At 45.6% G+C, this 15,336-nt stretch overlaps 1 long non-coding RNA gene across 1 annotated transcript; it reads right to left on the bottom strand.

The window, feature by feature from the left end:
* Positions 1 to 13,910: 13,910 nt before the first annotated feature.
* Positions 13,911 to 14,795, bottom strand: LOC307219023. Its single transcript, XR_013840268.1, has 2 exons — positions 14,666 to 14,795; positions 13,911 to 14,300 (listed from the first exon to the last, which is right to left on the bottom strand). It is a non-coding gene; the product is annotated as an uncharacterized lncRNA (long non-coding RNA).
* Between the last annotated feature and the right edge of the window lie 541 nt (positions 14,796 to 15,336).

The raw sequence follows: 15,336 nt of genomic DNA, 5'->3' as shown, positions 1-15,336 counted from the left end.
GCATAACAACAACAATAGCTCCAGTCATGCTCATGATTAAGCCTTAAATGCAGTTTATGACTGTTTTGGATCCTGGCATTCCAAATAGGGGAATGGATGCAGAAAGTAAGAAAAGTTTTTCTCTATAATGCAGAAAAATGTTTTTTTCCCCCTGTGGATTTTTTCTTTCCTTGTGCAACCATGCTCATGCCCTTGAATATATCACATTTGCTACTTTCAAAAGCTCTTATAATGTTCACCTTGCTATCACTCTCCAGTTGGGGTACACACACTCCCTGGATTCCAGCCTTTGGTTCATAAGAGCTAGTATAACATCACAGCTGAATGACTGAAGTCTTTGGGCAGTCTTTGATTTGAATGCTGTTATGGATGGTGTCCCTCCACTCCAATGCCAACCCAGCAGAGTAGTTCACTAGCAGCGGATGATGCGTCCTACTCTCTCTTCTTGCTATCTACCCTCTGTCACCTAGGGCAAGGTGTGCAGGATTCCCACTGCTTTACGGTGTTCTACTTGGGAGTAGGGGGACAACCAGCCAAACTCCATGCCTCCTGCCTGGCAGCTTCCACCCATCACCCCTTTTTGACCTCCAGGGCACTTTAAACCAGTGCAGTTCAACCAACAGGAGAGGACAAACGGCCCTTAAGCACGTTCAGAAATCAGTCCAGCCTGAGAAGCCTAATTAAGCAGTTTATTTAAGTGGAGTAGTATTAATGAGTAGTAAACAACTAACCCAGAATATTAGTCAGTGTCACCCTATGCTAGAAAATATAACAGCAAAACTTCCTCTTAAGGTCACTTCTGACCCTGTAGTCTCTGGCATTGGTTGCACAACAAGGGATTAAAGATAAAGGGTTGTTGGCAACATTCTGTTTTTAAGGGCTCTTGACCTGGGTGGGCACTGATTGACAGGTCACTCTGAGCAGCCAATCACAAGAGTTGCACATAGCCCAGAAAGTGGGCGTAACACGTTTGGGAGACTAGAGGAGGAAGAAACCCGAGTGACAGTGACAAGGAGATGGGAGACTACCAGAGTCATAGGAGCCATTCCTAGAGGCCAAGATCCCAAACAGCCTTGGCCCAGTATACCTGAAGGAGCGTCTCCACCCCCACCGAGACAAAATAAAAAAACTCCTTCCAGTAGCACCTTAAAGACCAACTACGTTTGTTATATAGGGATGCAGGTGGCGCTGTGGGTAAAACCTCAGTGCCTAGGACTTGCTGATCGTATGGTCGGCGGTTCGAATCCCCGCGGCGGGGTGAGCTCCCGTCGTTCGGTCCCAGCACCTGCCAACCTAGCAGTTTGAAAGCACCCCTAAGTGCAAGTAGATAAATAGGTACCGCTTTATAGCAGGAAGGTAAACGGCGTTTCCGTGTGTGGCACTGGTGCTGGCTCACCAGTGCAGCTTCGTCACGCTGGCCACGTGACCCAGAAGTGTCTTCGGACGGCGCCGGCTCCCGGCCTCTTAAGTGAGATGAGTGCACAACCCTAGAGTCGGTCACGACTGGCCCGTACGGGCAGGGGTACCTTTACCTTTAAGTTTGTTATTGGTATGAGCTTTCGAGTGCATGCACACTTCTTCAGATACGGCAGACCATCACGGATACCTACCTCCACCCCCATCATTCAGCCTGGACACTGAGGTCCAGCTTCTGGCAGTTCCCTCACTGCAAAAAGTGAGGTTATAGGGAATCAGGCAGAGGGCCTTCTTGGTAGTGGCGCCCGCCCTGTGGAATACCCTCCCATCAAATATCAAGGAAATAAACAACTATCTGACTTTTAGAAGGCATCTGAAGGCAACCCTGTTTAGGGAAGTTTTTAATGTTTGAAGTTTTATTCTGCTTTTAATGTTCTGCTGAAAGCCGCCCAGAGTGGCTGGGGAAACCCAGCCAGATGGGCGGAGTAGAAATAATAAATTATTATTATTACTATTACTATTACTATTACTATTATCAGGTCCCTTCGCCCCACCCCAATGAAATATTCGAGGGGGCTGCCCCTCCACAAAGCTGATGGACATTGCCATTCAAACGGTGTGCATGTGCCACATCTTGTGATCGATTATGAAGGGCGGGGCATTACTTGCCCCCAGTACTTCTTTAAATAGAAAAATAGTTGCCAGTCCTCTTTATTAAGTTGTTACAGTAAGTGCCACACTTTTGACAACAAAAAAGAGGTGCCGGTAATGCATACCCATGAGTACCCCCTGAAAAAAGCAAACTGCCTGCCCCCCCCCCATATTTTATTCAAGTTGGCACCTCTGATCAGAGCATTAGATCACAACCTTTCATCAGCTTGTGTGCAAAGTACGTTGTCTAACTTTAGGGAATGGAAGCTAAGAGAACTGGATTCTTATAACAGTTGATTATTTTCCTATTTGGGGTCCATACAATTGATTGTAGGAGACAGCTGTGACAATTACAATGCTACGTCCCAAGTCCAAATCAAGTTACAAGCACTTGGTTTCATTGCAGCTGAATCAACTGAATGATTTCAGGAAGGGAGGGAGGAAATTAAGCAAAAACACAGTGGGAGAGTGGAAAGGAAGAGCTCTGAAAAAGTGGAATGGAGTTGATATCATGGACCCAAATGATAATACTATGCCACACACATTGAAGAGCGAAGGGTGAAAGTTCTTGCCAGAGACTGTCTGTCTCGAATTAATTATACCACTCAACCGCAGTTCTGCAACCTGTATAACCTGCAGTTCTGTTGTCTGATGTATTATATAAATTGGGTTTTCATACTGATTTTCAAAATTCTAAGCAAGTCATAGCTTACTTTAAATTAATAACTAGCCATGACCATGAATTAAAGGAACAGGTGTTTTTCCACAGTAGCTGGTTAATCACTGCTTGAGACTGTAACAGTATAGGAGAACAGATGGTAAGGATTTAAGCAAAAGGACAGATGCATTTATATTGAAGAGCTTGGAGGATAAATCTCTAGAATTCTTGTGGCAGACACAATCTTTACTTTGTTTACTTAAAATGGCGATCCATTGCTATGTACAATTGGCAAGAACAGTTGTCTTTGGAATCTTGCCTTTACAGATAGTTCATAAATCCTATTTTACATAATTCCGTTAGTCCATTATGTATACAGCGTATGCCTTCAGAGATGCCTCTCTCTGCAAGTTTGTTTGACAACTATTTTTCTGTGGGGCATTATTCACAAAAATAACACAAGGCCAATTTGTTATACATTCTGGGCACAAACAGCCCTCATGGGTGTCATGTGAAAATATGTTGATTAGACATACACTTGATGGCAGTGAACTCATTACTGAGCTGATAGCTGATTCATGCATGTGTATTCATCAGTTGCAGCTAAAGATGGGGGAGAAATCTGACTCAGCCCACCTTTTAATTCAAGCCTAATTTGCATTCCCCCAAACCATATGGGAAACTAAACACAACTTTTCTCTGTATTCTCCAGATTTTGCAGTGCAGTTCTCAAACAAAAAGTGTGCAAATATTACACATATATTAGGAGTATGGAGTTGACTTTTGGGGAGCAGAGATGGCTGACTAGTTTTTGGCGGTCAGCGCTTTTTTTTTCTGTGAGCAGAAAAAATTATGATAGCCAAGATGAAGATCTTGGTGTCCCACTCCCTCTTTGAAGATAGGGAGATAAGGGATAACCTTACATGACCTGATGGAAGCCATTCTCACACCTGAGACAATAAGTTTTCAGATGCGGAGGAGGGTCTTAGAGGAACCCCCATTGTACCCAGACACAACACAATAGTTCTCAGTGTTAGCCTTCAGGGCATCAGATCAGCAAAAAACCTTCCTTATTTTAACTGTTTTTGAGATGGGAAGCAATTACAACTTGGGTGATCTATCTGCCAATTAATTATTACCCAGAAGGCAATTTGGCTGCTGGCATAATAAGCAGCATTAATTAACAGGCTGAAAAACAAAGCAAAAAGCTTAGCTTAATTACTGGTGATTAAGAAAGTTTACAAATGGATAAGGATGCTCTGGTTTGTCAAATACCTTCATCTTATATTACTTTTAACTGTCTATCTGTGTGGTGCTAGTTAGAAAAGTGAAACTGAATCCATTGGTGTGAGAACAGAATGCACTGTTTAAAGAGACAGACACAAGTTTTCAAGGCAGTGTTAAGGGGGAGACAAAAAGAACCCAATATGAAAAGGACGCTGTTGAACACCTCACTGATTGTTGGTATAATCTGGCAACTATTGGATGAGCAATTGAAAGAGCTCAGAGCTGAGATGCTAATCTGGGGAAACATTGTGTCCATATGTTGGGAAGAATCAGCAGGATTTACTTCCAAGCAAAATGAAACACTGATTTCAGCAGGAGACAGGCCAGGCTGAAAATTGGACAAAATGTGCCCAAAATGAGATGCTTAATTACAATTTCCCCACCTCAGTGAAAATACATCTACATTTGAAAGGGCTATGTACATATTTTTGACACAGAATGGCCAATTTTTATTTGACCAATCTTTGTAGTTTCCAAAGTCTTTTTTACCAGGCGTTGAGAAAATTTCCATCCATTTATATATACTATTGCATTGCTTTTAGTAAAGGTAAAGGGACCCCTGACCATTAGATCCAGTCGTGACCGACTCTGGGGTTGTGGCGCTCATCTCGCTTTATTGGCCAAGGGAGTCGGCGTACAGCTTCCGGGTCATGTGGCCAGCACGACTAAGCTGCTTCTGGTGAACCAGAGCAGCGCACGGATATGCTGTTTACCTTCCCACCAGAGCAGTACCTATTTTTCTACTTGCACTTTGACGTGCTTTTGAACTGCTAGGTTGGCAGGAGCAGGGACCGAGCAATGGGAGCTCACCCCGTCGCGGGGATTCGAACTGCCGACCTTCTGATCGGCAAGTCCTAGGCTCTGTGGTTTAACCCACAGTGCCACCCGCATCCCTGCATTGCTTTTATTAAGTGTTTAAATGTCACAAGACATACAAAACATATGGTAATACAAGGAGAGACTCAAAAAAGGGTATTTTAAAATTAAAGAGGGGCAACATGAGATCAAATTTTAGCATTCTGATCTGTGTAGGGTACTCAGCCTTCTTGGGCTAAAAGGCAGACTAAATCTAAATGAAAGTAAACATAGACCACTTCTAAATAAACCTGTTTTGAATTGTTACAATTATCCCTCACCTCAATATATTTTTAAAAAGACTGATTATGGCAATATCCTGTAATTTTTTTAAAAGCCAAAACACTGGTGGGGCAGTATATTTTCCTAATAGCATGCCATGGATATAATTACTGCTAACGTCTGTCCAAAATGTCTGTCATTTTTTAATAAGTAGAATCTACTAAGACATTTCATTAAAACAAGGAAAGTGTTTCAGTCTCATCATACACTATTGTGATTTCTAAATCTTAAAAACAAGAAAAGTATATAGTTCTGTATTTTAGCCTCATTATTTTTAAGCTTTATTAAAGGTCCTAGGAAAACACTATTTATGGACTGTACACACACACACACAAAAACACACACAAACACACACAAAATACGATGTAAGCTGAGCCTGCTAATTTTATTAGCACTTCACAAGGGGAGCAGTGAATCATGAGGCACAATTTAAAACAACTTGTTATCTTGAGGGTAATGCGAAGTAAATGCAGTTTAGGGTTGCCATACTCCAGGTTACAAAAACCCAGACACATTCAGGGCACCCCTACCCACCATCCCACATCTCCGCCTCCCGCCCCCTCCCTGTCACCAACACTTCCTCACTTGCCCCACTCCCATCTAACCTACCATTCTCCAGTCATCATCCTCCATAGCCCTCTGGGAACGTTGGGAGAAGTGGAGCGCCACTCTGGGCGCTGCAAGCCAGGTACTGCCTTCTGGAAGGCCAGGGCCAGCCTTCCAAAGAATGTCACCCCTGGGTGCGCCACCTGCCCGCGACTCCCAAGCCTCCCCCGAGCTGTCAAAACGAAAGAGGAAGGCCGCCGGCAAAGCAGCGCCGGCAGTGTGGTGCCACACTGCCAGCGCTGCTTTGCTGGCAGCCTTTCCCCTTCATTTTGACAGCTCGGGGAGGCATGGGAGCCGCGGGCAGGTGGCGCGCCAAAGGTCACCCCTCTCAGCGATGACACCCGGGGCTGTTGTGCATGGACGATACCTCATTTGCCCACACAACCAGCAAAATGAAAAACGGCAACATCTTCTAGGGAGAGCACTTTGAATTCTTTGGCCTTCCACCTGCCCATAGCATCACCGTCCACATCTATAAAGATGTTGAAAAGAAGAAGAAAAAGGACAAGAACAACTATGTGGGTCTGGTCAACATCCCCATAGCTGCTGTGACTGGTCGGCAATTCGTGGAGAAGTGGTACCCCATCAGTACTCCCACGCCCAATAAAGGGAAAACAGGCCCATCCATACGGATAAAATGCCGTTACCAGACTATAACCATCGTCCCCATGGAGCAATACAAAGAGTTTGCAGAGTTTGTGACCAACAACTACACAATGTTATGCTCTGTTCTGGAGCCAGTCATCAGTGTCCAGAACAAAGAGGAGATGGCCTGTGCTTTAGTGCACATTCTTCAGAGCACTGGCAGAGCCAAGGTACCCCATCAGCCCACGCCCAGTAAAGGGAAGACAAGGTCCATCCATCCAGGTCAAGGCTCGCTTAGCATCCTTCCCACAAGACGGAACTCGGGGCCTCCTCCTCCTGTTTCTCTCCGCAGCTTCCTTAAATGCGAGCCCAACATCTGCAGGGAGAAAAGTGAAGCTCAGTTTCAAAGAAAGATGTAAGAAACAAGGCGAAGGGCGAGCTCGCAGCTTAGCTGAGAAAGACCCCAACAAGGTCTGGAACACACACAAAAATTAAAATAAACGGTTTTTATACTATAATAATAATAATAATAATAATAATAATAATTTATTTATACCCCACGCATCTGGCTGGGTTTCCCCAGCCACTCTGGGTGGCTTCCAACAAAACACTAAAATACAATAACCTATTAAACATTAAAAACTTCCCTAAACAGGGCTGCCTTTAGATGTCTTCTAAAAGTCTGGTAGTTGTTTATCTCTTTGACATCTGCTGGAAGGGCGTTCCACAGGGCGGGCGCCACTACCGAGAAGGCCCTCTGCCTGGTTCCCTGTAGCTTTGCTTCTCGCAATGAGGGAACCGCCAGGAGGCCCTCGGAGCTGGACCTCAGTGTCCGGGCAGAACGATGGCGGAGGAGACGCTCCTTCAGGCATACTGGGTCCGAGGCCGTTTAGGGCTTTAAAGGTCAGCACCAGCACTTTGAATTGTGCTCGGAAACGTACTGAGAGCCAATGTAGGTCTTTCAAGACCGGTGTTATGTGGTCCTGGCGGCCGCTCCCAGTCACCAGTCTAGCTGCCGCATTCTGGATTAATTGCAGTTTCCGGGTCACCTTCAAAGGTAGCCCCACGTAGAGCGCATTGCAGTAGTCCAAGCGGGAGATAACTAGAGCATGCACCACTCTGGCGAGACACTCTGCGGGCAGGTAGGGTCTCATCCTGCGTACCAGGTGGAGTTGGTAGACAGCTGCCCTGGATACAGATTTGACCTGCGCCTCCATGGACAGCTGTGAGTCCAAAATGACTCCCAGGCTGCGCACCTGGTCCTTCAGGGGCACAGTTACCCCATTCAGGACCAGGGAATCCTCCACACCTGCCCGCCTCCTGTCCCCCAAAAACAGTACTTCTGTCTTGTCAGAAGTACAGCGGTACCTCGGGTTACATACGCTTCAGGTTACAGACTCCGCTAACCCAGAAATAGTGCTTCAGGTTAAGAACTTTGCTTCAGAAATTGTCCCCCAGCGGCCCGGCAAAAGCAGGAGGCCCCATTAGCTAAAGTGGCGCTTCAGGTTAAGAACAGTTTCAGGTTAAGAACGGACCTCCGGAACGAATTAAGTACTTAACCCGAGGTACCACGGTACTTGTCTTTTACACAAAGGGAGTTTATAAACCCGGACACATTGGGGGCCTCCTCCTCCGCCCCCATCTCACCTACCTTTCTCCATCCTCCTCCGGGAGAAGCGAGCGCCCGCCCGGCCTCCGCTGCTTCTCTCTCTCTCTCTCTCCGGGGCCGTTGGCGGCCGCCATTGTGACCGTTAACTCCTCGCGGTGGGCGGGAGCTCTCTCGCGGGAGCGACCAATCGGAGCCCGCTTTCCCCTAACGCCGCCGTTACACAAGCCTCTTAAAGGGGCCTTAACAACACGGGCCGGGCGGATCGCGCCTGCGCGCTTCCTTCCCTTCCTCCCTCCCTCTTTCCCATCCCGCAGAATTCCAGGAGGGAAAGACGCGCGCGCATGCGTCCCTCTCTCTCTCCCTTTTCCGCGGGGGGGGGGGGGGGAGCGTGCGCGTGCGTGCGCGCGTGCGCGCGTGCGCCGGGAGACGCCTCCTCCTCCTCCCCCTCCCTCCCTCCCCTCAGAGGATAAGCGGCCGCCGGTGCTGAATGAGAGCGGCTGAAGCGAGCGGGCTGAGGCGGGCGAGGAAAGGAGGGAGGCGGCGGCGGCGGCGGCGGCGGGCCGGGGCAGCTCGGCTTCCTCGCCGCGTTCTGGCGTCTCCTCACCAGGTGAGTCGAGGGCGGCGGCGGAGGCGGCTGCCGGGGCACCGGCGGCGTGTGGGCGAGCGAGCGAGCAGCGCCTTCCCTCAGCCGGCTCGCCCAGGCCCGCAGGGATGGCCAGGCGGCTGCTGCTGCTGCCGACGCCCTCCTCCTCCTCCTCCTCTCCGTCCCCTTTCGCCTCCCTGCCGGGCGGGGGTCTCCTTCCCGCCCAGCCCGGGAAGCCTCCATTGAACTCCTCCTCCATTGGGCTCCATTCAACTCCCTTTCCTGCGTCGCGCCCCCCTCCCTCCGGCTCCATTGAGCGCCTCACTGTCCCCCACCCACCCATTATTTGCCCAGCGAGCGCATGCTCTTCTTGCAACGCCTCGGGGGGCGGGGGGGGCGGCGAAGAAGAGGGTGGTTGGGGGGGCTCTTTGAGGAACTTTCCCCGCCTTGCTTGGGATCTTGTGTTTCTTCCCCGACTTGACCACATTGCCAAGTTTATTCCAGCTCTCTCTCTCTCCCATCAGCTGCAAAGGGGAGCCAAGGTGCACAGATACGAGTCCGGAGCGAGTGTTGAGTCGCTTACCTTGCACGCCTGTGTGAAGCCTGATCAAAGCTAAAATGGTCACTGCCTAGTAGGGCTTGGGACTCGCCAAACTCCAATTTAGGGTTATACTGACAAATTCTTGGTTCAGTTCTGTGTGCTTTTCTACTCTATGTACCGTCACGTTGGGTGGGTTGTTGGCCATGCTGAGTTTGGCCAAAAACCTAACACAACCAACATTCTTCTTTTCTATGTACTGAGGATGCATGTATAAAATAAACACACTTGTGCATTCTACCTACTCACCCACCCACTCGCTTAGGTGCCTTGTCATGCATCTGTTAAACTGGACTCTGGCCTATGAAATCTTAGGCCAGAATGAATTGATTCGCCTTTAAGATGCCAGAGGAATCTCTTACCCATACTGTGTTGCTGTTTTCCTTGCTCTGTTTTGGAGCAGGGTTGGAACTTGCCTTCCCTTAATTTGTGTTTAATTAAAGCATACATGTGCATGCCTGGAGCTTTCTCTATTCTGCATGGACTAGCAGGCTTGCTAGTCCTCCCCTCTCCTTACCATGAGACATTGTCATTCCTATTCCTGAGCTTGAGGTGAGTCACAACTCTATCATCCGTGTTAACTATGTAGGAGGTGAGGGGTTTGGATATGTCATGATAGGAGTGCAGCCTCCATCCCAACCTGCCATGGAAAAATTGACCAAAAGAGTATTGCCATGCCTTTCAAAGGCAGAGGAACTAGTGGGATTTAGAAGCCATTCCAATTTCTCTAAGCTATTTGCTGTGCGGTAGCTATTTTTACTAGAGGATAATTTTGAATAAGAAGTGGCGAATGGTCAATCCCTGCTCAGTTGCTGTCTTGTCAAAGTGCACTTGTAGTATATTCGGTGCAATTATATAATAACAATTATATATTTTTTATATATAATATAAAAATGTAGTATATTCGGTGCAATTATATTATAACAATTATATATTTTTTGAACTAGCTTCTGATTGTTTAATACGTTTTGGAGTTATGTTTTGCAATAGGGAATTCTAAACGAATTTCCCACAGGAGCTTCCTATGACCTTGATTTGGTGCCTTGACACCCCGCTTTTGAAGTGTAGGACACAAAACACCAGGTGAAAACAATATGTTGCACTTGATTTGGCACATACCTATCCTGAAGAAATTGCCTCCACTTAATTTTGATTCACCTCGTTTTGCCAAGTAGATTACCTGGTGGAGCCTTTTTCACTCTGGCTACCAAACAGCTTTTTAGGTCAGTTGTCCTTAACTGGTACTGGAGAGACCCCAAAATACCTCATAGAACACCTTGCTTCGCCACCAAAAGTATCACCATTTTGTTTTTTCTCTGCATAACTGCACAGTAAAAGAGCAAGAGGGCCTGTTGGAACAGAAGCCATGTTTGGTTCTGCACTTTTGGTGTGTGGGTTGTCTGGTTGGTTATACAGGCAGCACAGCATGAAAATGAGCACTCTCAAAATACAGGGCAACTAACTATTAGTGGGTTTTTGCACACCCAGTTCCCATGAGTATTGCTTTATTATTTTGGTATTTTTTAATGGAATTTATATGAAATATTAATGTATTATATGATTCCCCCCTCCCCTGGTATTGTATATATATTTTTTCTTTTTCTGTCAGATGCTTGGAGACCTCTGGGTGACAAGGAACTAATAAGTCTAATAAATGAAATGTAGTGGAGCTGAGCAGCTACAGGGAGCAATGGAGATAATGGAGGCTCTTGAGACATTAGCAGTAGTTGTTCTGGAGGCTGAAGATTAGCCCTCTAGACCTCTATCTTTCACACAATAAGCAGGATGTGTGAAGTATGGGAGGGCAGTGGCTTCTCCTCAAGCATGTGCTCTTTAATGCACCAGAGTGATAAGCATGAATTTCCTGAATTTCAGTGCATGTGTCATTTTTTAAAAAATACAGTGGTGCCTCGCAAAACGAAAAGAATCCGTTCCGCGATTCTCTTCGCCTAGCGGTTTTTTCGTCTTGCGAAGCAACCCTATTAGCGGATTAGTGCTATTAGTGGCTAAGTGGCTATTAGCGGCTTAGCAGCTTAGAAAAAGGGAGAAAAAAGCAAAAAAAATCGCAAGACTCGCAAGGGAAATTCGTCTTGCGAAGCGCCTCAAAAAACGGAAAACCCTTTCGTCTAGCGGGTTTTTCGTCTTGCGAGGCATTTGTCTTGCGGGGCACCACTGTATGCTGTACTGCTTTCAGTAAAATATTCCCAGAGTGACATTACTTTTAGTGATTGAATACAGAACCATAAAATAATAGTTATTCCATATTAAATAATACAGAATAATGGAATGTGGTTCTGTTTAGGTGCTGTTTATATTTTCTTCTTTCTCACTTGGCGATTGTGTTATTGTGTGTGAATAGCGGCAAGGATGTAAAAATTCTACCCACAGCAGTGGAAGTGTTTTTAACAGAACTCCTTCTCCCAGTATAGAGTGAGAAATCCATTACTGTACTTACAGGATAGAAAGCAAAATTCAGCATGGATGAGAACTGGTGATGTGTGCTTTCAATGATGTTTATATGTATGTATTGGGTGCCTGAGGTAAATGAACAGGTTTGAACATATCACTATAGGGAAAACTGCATCAATTGAAACTTGCATCAGTGGAACTTGCATCTTTGTGTGGGATTATTGGGGCTTGTGCTTTTGTGACTGGATCATGAGGTACATGCAAAATATATCTGGGTTTGGATTAAAGTATCCTTATTTGAGAAGCTGGTGCAGCTCCCTCCCTCTGTGGGAAAGGCACCAGGAATTGCCACCCACCTACATATTGGCAAAGGTAGACAACAGAACCTTCTCTTTCTGTTCAGACTGGTAAGGTAAAGGACCCCTGGACTGTTAAGTCCTGTCAAAGGCGGCTATGGGGTTGCGGTGCTCATCTCACTTTTGGACCAAGGGAGCCGGCATTTGTCTGCAGACAGCTTTCTGGGTCATGAAGCAGGTGCACCGGGGTTATAGTTCTGACAGCAAAGATAAAAGCATGAATGAGAATGGAAACTGGAGCTCGGCACCAGTTTCAGTGTCATCATCCACCCCTTCCCATGCTGGGACTAGGAAAAGATGCTGAGGAGCTGTTACCTAGCGCTTTTGAAAAGCAGAGGTCAGCCAGGTTTGAGAGAATTGAAGTTGTGCAAATAAATGCCTGTGCATCATCAAAAGGGGGAAAGGCTACTTTGAAGGCTACTACTGGGGAATTTGGATCACTGTGTTTCCACTAGAAGCAGCAAACAGCTTGCATAGTGGGCAAAGAAACATTCATTGGAGTAGTGCCTTTGGGCATGACCCCCAAATCTGCCATTCATTGCTGCTGTCTCAGGAAAGGCATTCTTCTGCAAAGGGCATCATGTTGAATTGTCTTCACTGACAATGCTATGTAATGGCATCATTGCACCAGAGCTTCCCATGATCACTACTGCTTCAAAACTCTCCTCCCATGCTCTCTTCCATGGCCTCTTGGTCTACATTCCCCTTTTGTTTTGGTTCAGTCTTCCTGTTGTCTCCTAACTCTTAGTCTGTCTACACCAGCACAACCAGCCAGTCTTGCAAACCCCACAGATCACAGGAGGCTGAGAATGGTGCATTTTAAGAACTAGCAGGGTGGTGGAGTGTGTGTAAATATTAAGCTGAACTGGGGTATTTGAATTCTTAACATTTTGGTACTAAATCTGCAGTTCCAGTTCTAATATAATAAATACGGAAATGAGTTTCTCCCCATTCTCCTATTAGCAGCTTTAAAAAAACCATTTCACAGAACTTCACCCTTGATTCTGAAGTGGGTTTCATGGTTCAAATTGGGAGGTATAAATAAGATGTGACTATTTGGAGAATATGATGTTGAAAGAGGACTGTACAGTATGAAACTGATTGATGCTACACCATAATAGTAGAGTATTCTAGTTTGGTTGCAATAACCAACCACCGTTGGAAAGGGATCTATAGGATTTACATTGTTCTTAACGTAGCTCTGAAAAGTTTGTACAGAAGGGATGAGCTCTGTGAGTATGTGTGTATGTGACTGTATAAAGTTGTGTCAACACAAGAATGGATTATCAAGAGGCATGGCCTCCTAAAGCACTGGACTCCCATCATCCCAAGCCAATCTGGGTCAGAGATGATGGGAGTTGGGAGACCCGCAACATATTGAGAGCCACAGGTTTCCCACTCCTGCCCTAAAGTAGGATTATGGTTCAAAATATATACCGTATTTTTCGCTCTATAAGACACACCAGACCACAAGATGCGCCTAGTTTTTGGAGGAGGAAAACAAGAAAAAAAATATTCTGAATCTCAGAAGCCAGAACAGCAAGAGGGATCACTGCACAGTGAAAGCAGCAATCCCTCTTGCTGTTCTGGCTTCTGGGATAGCTGCGCAGCCTGCATTCGCTCCATAAGACGCACACACATTTCCCCTTACTTTTTAAGGAGGGAAAAAGAGAGTCTTATAGAGCAAAAAATACGGTAATTGGTTTGTATGGTTACTCCATCAAATATAAATTGTCAGTGTAAGCTAGCCTGACAATTTAAGGTGTTAGCAATGTTGGAAAAAAGGTTATTTATACCCCAAATTTAAACAGTATTTTATGGCATGAGTCGACCTGGTGCCATTCAGATGTTTTGGACTAGAACTTCCATAAGCCTCAGCCAGCACACGGCACATTGAATTGGACAGGAAGCGAAGAGGTTTACAATCTGCAGAAACCTAATAGGGCTAAATGATGATAAACATTTACCTCTGGGGGGCACTGCTTTCTAGGACAAAGTGGTGATTGACACTTGGATACAACCTTTGCTCTTTAATGTTTAAAATTGCCATTCTACGTGTAAATAAGGTTTGCTTTTGGGAGATAGGAGGTACATTTGAACAGACAATGTCCTTGATTTAGCCCATTCTAATCAGAATATCAGGGGATTTAATTTCCACTTAAAGTGAAAGTACAAAGTCAGGGTTAACAAATATCCAGACCATAAGAAATAAATGCTGTGTTAATTTAATAGCTGATAAGTTGCTGTAGGGCAATGTTCCCATGGAGGAGCTTTTTGTAATGTGTACTTTCACTTTCTAAACACTTCTTATTGGTCTGAGAGAGTAAGTTGATTTTCTAAGGAAAAGTATGTCAAGCCTTGAGTGCTCACTGAGCTGTGATACTGTAATTGAAATTAATAACTTCCTATAATGTCATTGGACGCGGGTGGCGCTGTGGGTTAAAGCACAGAGCCTAGGACTTGCTGATCAGAAGGTCGGCGGTTCGAATCCCCACGACAGAGTGAGCTCCTGTTGCTCGGTCCCTGCTCCTGCCCACCTAGCAGTTCGAAAGCACATCAAAGTGCAAGTAGATAAATAGGTACTGCTCCGGCGGGAAGGTAAACGGCATTTGCGTGCGCTGCTCTGGTTCGCCAGAAGCGGCTTAGTCATGCTGGCCACATGACCCGGAAGCTGTACGCCAGCTCCCTCGGCCAATAAAGCGAGATGAGCGCCGCAACCCCAGAGTTGGTCTCGACTGGACCTAATGGTCAGGGGTCCCTTTACCTTTACCTATAATGTCATTGACTGCTTTTTATTGTTTCACTTCCAAAACAACAAATCCAGAAAAAAATTGGAGAGACTCTGAGGAGATGAGTATTCATGTATGTGTACTTTTTGGAAGGAGACATTTCTGTGATGCCAAAGGTATAATTATGAAAGATGGAGACAGTACATAAGCTAATATTTGTTTTCATGGATACCAGTGCAGACTATAAGATTTCAACTGCCTCCATAGTTTTCAGAGGCAGAGGGAGGATTTTTTCTTCTTCCCCATTAACCTTTTAATTTATTGCTGGTTGTAAGACGGAATGTAGTAGGTCCCCTTTGCAACCTAGTCTTTGTTACCACAATGCATTTCCTGACATAGAAAAGGCAATATGTGTTTGAATGGTCACATCTTTTCCTGTTCTGCCTTGTCCAGTGTGGTTTGTATAATCTTTATTTCTTTGGAGTATTTGTTTTCTTAGTTCTTATTTGTTTTCTTAGTTCTTCACCTCATTGGGAAGCATTGGTTTTCCACAGACTTTATGAAAGTAATGACTTCTATATCATGATTGTGCAGGAAATTAATTAGAATTTGTTAGTGCCTCATAAGAATCGAGAGATTATAGAAGTACTCATTAGATCTAAGATTCTAGCCTTGCTGACCTAAAGGGGGAACTGTCCTATTTTTGCCCTGA

This window comes from Podarcis cretensis (assembly GCF_951804945.1).
Source record: "Podarcis cretensis genome assembly, chromosome: 6".
NCBI lineage: Eukaryota > Metazoa > Chordata > Lepidosauria > Squamata > Lacertidae > Podarcis > Podarcis cretensis.
This window is presented reverse-complemented; position numbering and strand designations above follow the sequence as displayed.